This window comes from Gavialis gangeticus, unplaced genomic scaffold, assembly GCF_001723915.1.
Source record: "Gavialis gangeticus isolate Ggan-Ray unplaced genomic scaffold, GavGan_comp1, whole genome shotgun sequence".
In the NCBI taxonomy this organism is placed as follows: Eukaryota; Metazoa; Chordata; order Crocodylia; family Gavialidae; genus Gavialis; species Gavialis gangeticus.
In genome coordinates this window covers 39,134,494-39,142,236 of record NW_017729000.1, presented here as the reverse complement: position 1 = coordinate 39,142,236, position 7,743 = coordinate 39,134,494, and the positions used below count along the sequence as shown (strand labels likewise).

At 43.4% G+C, this 7,743-nt stretch overlaps 1 long non-coding RNA gene across 1 annotated transcript in view; it reads right to left on the bottom strand.

The window, feature by feature from the left end:
- LOC109290147 overlaps nt 1-6,896 on the bottom strand; it is an 18,748-nt gene extending 11,852 nt beyond the window's left edge. The window contains exons 1-2 of the long non-coding RNA XR_002095545.1: nt 6,810-6,896; nt 282-289 (exon numbers count right to left, since the gene is read on the bottom strand). This is a non-coding gene — a long non-coding RNA (uncharacterized LOC109290147). The remainder of the gene's footprint in view (nt 1-281; nt 290-6,809) is intronic.
- Nucleotides 6,897-7,743: the final 847 nt, after the last annotated feature.

Sequence of the window (7,743 nt, the reverse complement as noted above, 5' to 3'; positions counted from 1 at the left end):
TGTACAGACTGGAAGTTAATGTAGTTAGGGACTTACCTCAGATATGGGACAACTAAATGCAAGTCTTATTCCATATCAGACAAACCAAGGACAATCAGCTGTGGCCCCCGGGGCTCTTACATCCCAGATGTGCACACTAACCAGTATGTTATGGGGTATATTGGAATCTCTATCTCATTTTTGTGACTGGGAAACCAATGATGAGTTGATCTGGGTGCCTAGTTCCAGAGAAAGATGATGTTAGAAGATCTCCAGTGCCCATCACTGGTCAGGTCAGGCACCCAACCACCTCCTGCCTCTGCATTTCACTCCTGACTAGGTTAGGTGACTTCCCAGTTCAACTGTTTTATGTGGATCCTTCCTATGAGGAGCTTGGGAACCTAACTTGAGGCTGAAGATTGTGGCAGGTGATTGAGTGCCCAGGAGACAGTCACTGCAGTGCTGTGCAAAACATCACTGTAGTGCCTCTGAAGATCTACCCCCAGCTGTCCCTATTATGATCAATAAGCAACATGAGAAACAGCAGGTGTGAGCAGGCCAGGAAAGGACTATTTTCTCAATCCTCAAATGGCCCCATCAGGTCAAGTCAGAGATTCTGGGGTGTGGGGAATTTCAATCCTAGTCACCACTGAGAAGTAGAGAAAAAACATGTAGCAAATTGGAAAAAATGATTTGAGAGAAAAAATTTAAAACATAGCAGGACTCCTTCTAGGTCTACTTTTTTATATATCCTGGTAGGAGATACTCTTTGAAAACATCCTCTTTTCTCTGTGAAGTCAGAGCTGAGAGGCAGAATGTTCTCTGCAACAGCTTCTGACTTTTGTGGAGGCGCATTCTTAGGGAGCTACTTCCAGAGTGCATTTCCTTTGATTAGTGTGCCAAATCCAGACTGCACAAATGAGATTAATAAGCCCATCAAAGTCTTGCCAATTTTCTTGATTAACCCTTTCTTCAAAGGACAGAACAACAGTAGCTGTCTTGTGTTTTTATTTTCTAAGCAGAAACATGGCATTGCAGATTTGTTAATATTAAGAATGAATCTAAATATTCAAAATAATCAGGCCCATGCTATCAAGCACAGTATCATACAGGTGATCTGTATAGCTGCCATAACTATAAATGATATCACAACTGGATTGGAGGAATAGCTAACAGGGAATTGTGTTTCTGATTGTAGATATTTGTAGAAGGCAGAAAAAGGAAACAAACTTACCCATCCTAAAGAGGGACACTGATTGCAGAAGCATTTTCCTCAAGTCACTGTGCTCTTTGTACACAACCATTACCCTTCTGCACAGCTCTTTCCATCACTGTGACAAGGCATTAAAATAGCTTTACAAGACATTTTGCTGAAGTAACTTCTAGCAATGAAAAACCAAATAAGTTACCTCTCATTAGATTGCTAGCAATACTTTCTAATTAGTTTCTAGACATGTGAGATTTTACATCAGAGTAGTAACTAGAATAAGCCTGTTCTATTGCAAGCAATGTATCCATTGGAGGTTTTTTCCTATTTCCATACTGTCTGAAGAAATAGAAAGATGTTAGTCAGATTTATTGACTATATCAGAAAAACACTGGCCTGCTCTTTCTCCTATTATCTTCCTGACTTCTAACAAACTTACACATGGATTCTCTGTTTGCATTTGCACACTCAGGCACACTACAGCACCCAGAAGCCAATGAAAAAAGTAATAACTTTAAATGCAGTGCAGAGTTTAAATGCAGGTAAGGACTTCTGCATTCATCACGAGAAGAATAGAAAGAAATATCAAACGGCTGCTGTCTCAGTCCCTGAGCACTGAACAGAGCCCCCTGGAAAAAATAGCATGTAGTCAAGTAACTGAAGACTCTGTCAGAATGCACGCTTGCAAGGGGACCAAAATAAACATTACACAAACAATAATATGAATTCTAACCCTACAGCACTTTTATCTGCTTTGCTCTGCCATCTCAACAGCATTCTGTTCATATTTATTGTATGCTATTTCCTGTACTACCTCAAAACATGAAAATTAGGTTTGATAAACTTCATAGTTATCAGGGTTTGAATCTTAATCTCATAGCACTTCAGTAAATATCCGGAGTATTTGTCCTGAATGTATCTACAAGCATGGGGTGGCATAAAACACAGGCTGTTATCCTCTGTACATCAGCCAGTAGGAGGAGGATAACAGTGGGTTAAATATAGCTGAATGGCCCCATTTTACATACAGTATAGTGGTTATAACTGAGAAAATTATGGAAGCCATATCAAAGAGCTAGGTTATAATTCTCAGATTCTGTAGGCATGTTCTAGTCAGTGTATGCTGAAATCTGTACTACTCCTTAGATAAGCACGATCACCATTGATAAGAATCCATACTATATATATTGACCAATTTCCAAAATATCAAGCAGCTGTTGACCTATAACTGAATGGAAAGTACTACCGGGGCATGTATACATGTGCATTTACTGCACAGGAAGTGGTTTGTAGGCTGCTGTCTATACATGCAGCTATTGAAGTGCAATAACGTTGCATGTGGACTGTCTTGGGACTAAAATAGTCTCAAGTCAGTCCATACACACAGTGTTACTATGCAGTAAGGTGACTACATGTGCTTTACTGCGCAGTAACTAAACAGGGCTAAATGTTTAAATTGCCGTAGTTACTATGAAGTATAGGCATGCACGTCTACATGTGTACCCATACTACACAGTAATTTTCAGTTAGTGTACAGTAACCCAAATTACTGTGCAGTAAATGTGCACATGTAGATGTGCCCACAGTGACTGGGAATTGTTCATGGATAGCCAACTGGATTTCCCAAAGCCAGGATTCCACAGACATGTGTGTGCACACATACACAGAAAGAAAAAATATTTAGGTTACAAGATATGGAAGTGGTGATAAAATAAAATAAAATAAAATAAAGTTTAGGGAAATAAATAGCAATGAATAGAAATAAAAAAAATAGGCATCTGACAGCAGAAGCCAAACACTGTAATGAAATTTCAACAACCCATAGGGTTAAAGAGAAGGGATTTTTAAATATATTGGGAATATGAAATATTTTAGGATTAAAGGTCTGGTTGAAAATGCAGTTATGACATCATGTACATGGGTAAAAACTGGGTGACTGAGAGTTCTCAAAATGTAGTTCTTGGGAGGTATCAGCAAGGAGGAATGTTTCTAGCAGGGTCCTCCAAGGATCAGTTCTTGTTCCACCAATAGTTAATATGATACGTTAACAGTAGTTAACATGACCCGGATAGCTACCACAGAATTCCATCATCAGTTTAATCAAATTAAAGACCTGAACCTGGAAGTTACCAAGCACTTCATGAACACTCCTGAGAGTGTTCAACTGCAGTGTCATTTTTGCATTGTCATTTTAGACAGAAAATGCACTTTAAGTCAGGGGAAGATTATTTTTTCCTTGGGCCTAGGGAGTATTAATTTCTTCTCACACAGCATCCTGGCAAACAGAAAAACTCTAAGGATAGAAGCAGTCATGTACAGCTGAAAATTTCATATACATCATCAAGGTAATAAGGGAAGAATTAAGGGAGATTTTCTTGTACTTTGCAAAGCTGCAGAGCCCAAGTCTTGTTTAAAGCCTCTTGTCAGCTTTAGTTGTCAAAAATTGCTAGAAGCTAGTATCTGCAAAAAGGAAATTGCAGAAAGGTTACATTTTCTTTTTATTATTTCACATCACAACTAAGCGTAGGTTTAGCCTTCCAGCTATTTGTTAAGTATTAATGATATTCTCAGAATAAATGGACATGGTAGCATTATATTCTGGTCACATGTAGCCATTTAATCAAGATTTTTTTCATTAATATTTTTCCCCTTTTATTCAAAGTCCAACATGATTTTCCAGCAATGGCTTTTTGAGACAGGTGATAAAATACTGTCAAATCAAAGAAAAAAAACACAATACTATGTACAGATAACTGTACTAGGATCAGTGAACCTCAAGAGTCAGGATGCCTGTTGCTATTTGATTTGAGGCAAGGAGCAAAACCTCATTATGTAACTCTGGCTTCTCAGTATGTTAATAAGAGTTACATTCTTAGAGCTCTGCCTTCCTTAATTTACAGCTAATAAAACAATAACTAGGAAATAGGAGGTATTTCTGATAGACCACTGGATCAGTCCTAGAAAGTCTATTGTACACACGGGAACCCTCTTACAGAACACATTTTTATGCCTACAAGCACTATGGCTAGGGACAGAAATTACATGCATACTGGTATAAGTGATCAGAAACCAGTTCAAATATATAATACAACATACGTTCAGTGCACATGAACCACTTTCAAAATGGCTGAAACAGGTTTACGATAAACCTGGATGGATGTAGTATCAGACTTGACTTATTTAGACTAAATCAGTTTATTGAACTGCTGTCCCAGAACCCCTCCAGATTCCAGTTAACTAATAGTCCCCCAGAATGCTAGGATGCTTTGCACCTCCCCTGCAAACCCCAGCTCCTCCACAGGGTGGACAGGCTGGTCTTGCCCCAAGCTATCTGTTCCAGCCAAGCAGGCAGGTGTGCTTTAGTGCCCCCCGGCTTCTGGCCTCGGCCCCCACGATTTATGGAATCGAAAGTAAATATCTGTTCATTTATTTGTTCAATCTATGTAGCTTGGATTAACGTGTGAGGATTTAATTGATTCAGCCTCAGGCTTTTTGACTGTCTGTACTTAGCCCAAAAGTTCAGAATATTTGTATTTAAAATATGTAATCTACATGGTGTCAATTTTAGCAGCTATTGATGTGACAAGTCAACAGGATTATATGTAGAACGCTAGTTGCTGAATGTACATACACAATATGCACCATACATTGTTTGGGGCTTTGCAGAAGATATATGTATTCACTAGATTTGTATGCTACTCTCCTCAGAAAAGGCTCAAGGCAGTTTACAATAAAAGCAAGGTTAATTATAAAAACAGATAAAATATTAAATTAGAGGAGTATGAGTAAACACCAAACAAGAAATTTCACAAACGGTGCTGCAAAACTTAACCCCTCCAGTGAAAGCCTGCCCAAATTAAAAGGTCTCAAAATGTTTCCTGAAGATTCCCTGGCTCAGATCCTGACAGACAATCTTCTAAGTTTCTGGTATCATCAATTTAATTAATTTTTGTTATGGTAAAGATATCATGCTTCATGTTTTGGTTCCAAAAAAAAAAAAGCAAAATGGAACAGCTCAGACCAACTGTGAATTTTTGCTATAGTCAGGTTTATTATTACAGGACTATAAAATACCCAGTGGGTGTGTACACACATGCAGGCACTTGAGCTTGCAGTAGCTCAAATAGGAGAGGCACAAATTTGTGCCAGAGATTTTGGCTCAGTGCATGTGCCCAGATATACACTTTGGTGAGGGGCAAGTTATGTCATTTGGGGCAAAATGACCCTGTCCAGCTCCTCCCAAATCTGCAGACAGGGTGAGCTAGAGCCTGTGCTGGCCCCAGCTGTATAAAAACCTGCCCTGTGCTGGCCCCAGCAGTATAGAAAGCTGCTGCCAAGAAGCTCAGGGCTACTTGTTCTCAGGAGCCTCTGGGGCTCCCTGCTTCACCACCTGAGCTAGCTGGAGGACACCAAACCGGTCCGCTTCTCCACTGTCCATTGCCACCTACACACTCATGCGCCATGTGATTCACCATGCCGCCCTTACATCCCACCCAGACACCAAGTGGCAGGGCCTGCTTGGTGAAGGCATAGCTGGGGCGCCCCAGTGGCTGAGCCTGTACTCAACCCTCATCCCATGAGCCACTGTGGACCTCAGCTGATGGTTCCTCCATGGAGCCATTGCCATGGGTATGTATGTGAAAAGCTTTATTGATACTCCAGTTTCCTGCCCCTTCTGTGGGAAGAGGGAAACCCTGGCAAACATGACACTCAGGTATGCCAGGATGCAGCCCCTTCACCTCCACCTCTGGAACCTCCTCCTAAGGTTCTGGATGAACTTTACCCCCCGCTTTTTATTTTGGGACACCCCCATCCATGGCCCCACCAAGTCCCAGGACCTCCTGGTCATCCTCCTCCTGGCCCTGGCCAAGTAGGTCTTGGTATATGACCAGGAAGAAGACTCTGGCCAGGAAGGTGCCCAGGGATTACAGGGCTGCTTTCATCTCACTGGTCCACACACACCTCTGAGGAAATCACCACTGGGTGGCCTTTGAGGTTTGGTGGGTATGACCTAGGGGGCTCTCCTTGGTATCTCCCTTAGGAGCACTCATTCTCACATATTGACCCTTTGACCTTGTATCACTCCTGTTCTGTTTTTTGCTTTTGTCATCCCAAGAATTCTGCTGTATCTTCTACCCATTGGCCTCACACAGTAAGGGCTCTTATTTAGATGGGTGGGCCTTAGGGCCCATGGTACTTGAAGGATAGAAATAAACAAGAGCTTCTGGGAACCAGCCAATTGGTATCTGGAGACACCAGCCCCTTGTGTCAGCTGGAGTGCTGAAGCAGCCCTGAGAGTCCCCTGCACCCTTAACCCACTGCAGCAGCCTGGCAGTGGGGGCTGCTGCCTGGCTATGACCTGCTGCCACCTGTGACAGAATGTGGCCCCAGGGTTGCGTGCCTGCCAGATCTAGACGGGGACTGCACAGCCACAGCAGAGACATCTGCATCTCTGGGACAGCTGCCAGAGGACTGTGGCTGCACAATTTGCTTTTGTGCAGCACTACCGCCATGTGTGCTACTGCCCTGCCATCTGGGCAGCTATAGCCTGGACAATGTGGTGGCCTGCTTTGAACTGTCAAAGCATGTCCTCCTGGACCCAAGCAACCAGGAGATTAGTCACCTCCAGCTGGATCCCAGGTGCCAGCCATGAGCAGGCTCCTCTGCCTGGGTCCTGACACTTGCCTCACTAGCAGGAATTCTGGTGTTCCCTATTTAAAAACTACAAAATCTCTGATAAAAATATCCTAAATATATATATATGAGAAAGAGAGAGATATCAGTTGTGCAATGTTTATTGATATATTTGCAAGTTTAAAGCAATTTGGAAGCCTACCAGTGTCTGTATCATCATAATAAAATAAATTGTAAGTATCTATATGTTTTGATGTTTGCTTTTGGTTTTCTTATCATAGAAAAATTAGAGCTCTCCCTGACCCCTTCACTAACAAAGATGTCAGGGCAGCTGCCCCTACAGCCACAGCTCCTTTTAGCATGCCTCATCCTGCCTGGCAGCTGGGCACAATGGGTGTATGATGGGGGATCTGGGGTTTGCAGAAGTGGGGTGGAAAGGGGTGGGGGGATGTGGGTGGGTGTGTTGGGATGTGGGAGGGCATGGGGGGCATGGGGGACTGTGGGTGTGAGGGAACTATATATGGGGGGTGCTCAGGTGCCCCACCACAGGGCACAGCACCCCCCCACACAGCACATGGACTGTGCCCCCACAGGGCCCCAGACCCCCCCACAGGGCCCACAGCTCACCCCCGCAGCAGCAGCGACCATCAAGCATTCAGGTCCCACTGCTGTTGGAGGTTCCCCACAGGGCAGTGAGGAACTAGCCGCCTCAGAGGTGGCACTGCCTGTGCCACTTGTTGCTCATGCTGCCCAGCTTGGTGCAGCACTGTGTGGTGCTGTGCACCTTTCTGCCAGTCAGGACTGCTTGGACTGTCACCCAAGGGCTAGCACCACTCACAGGGACTGTGTGTCATGCCAGGCCAGGTCCTGCCTCCCTGGAACCAGCCTGGCTTGATGGTGCATGGGACCTGTCGAGGCAGAAT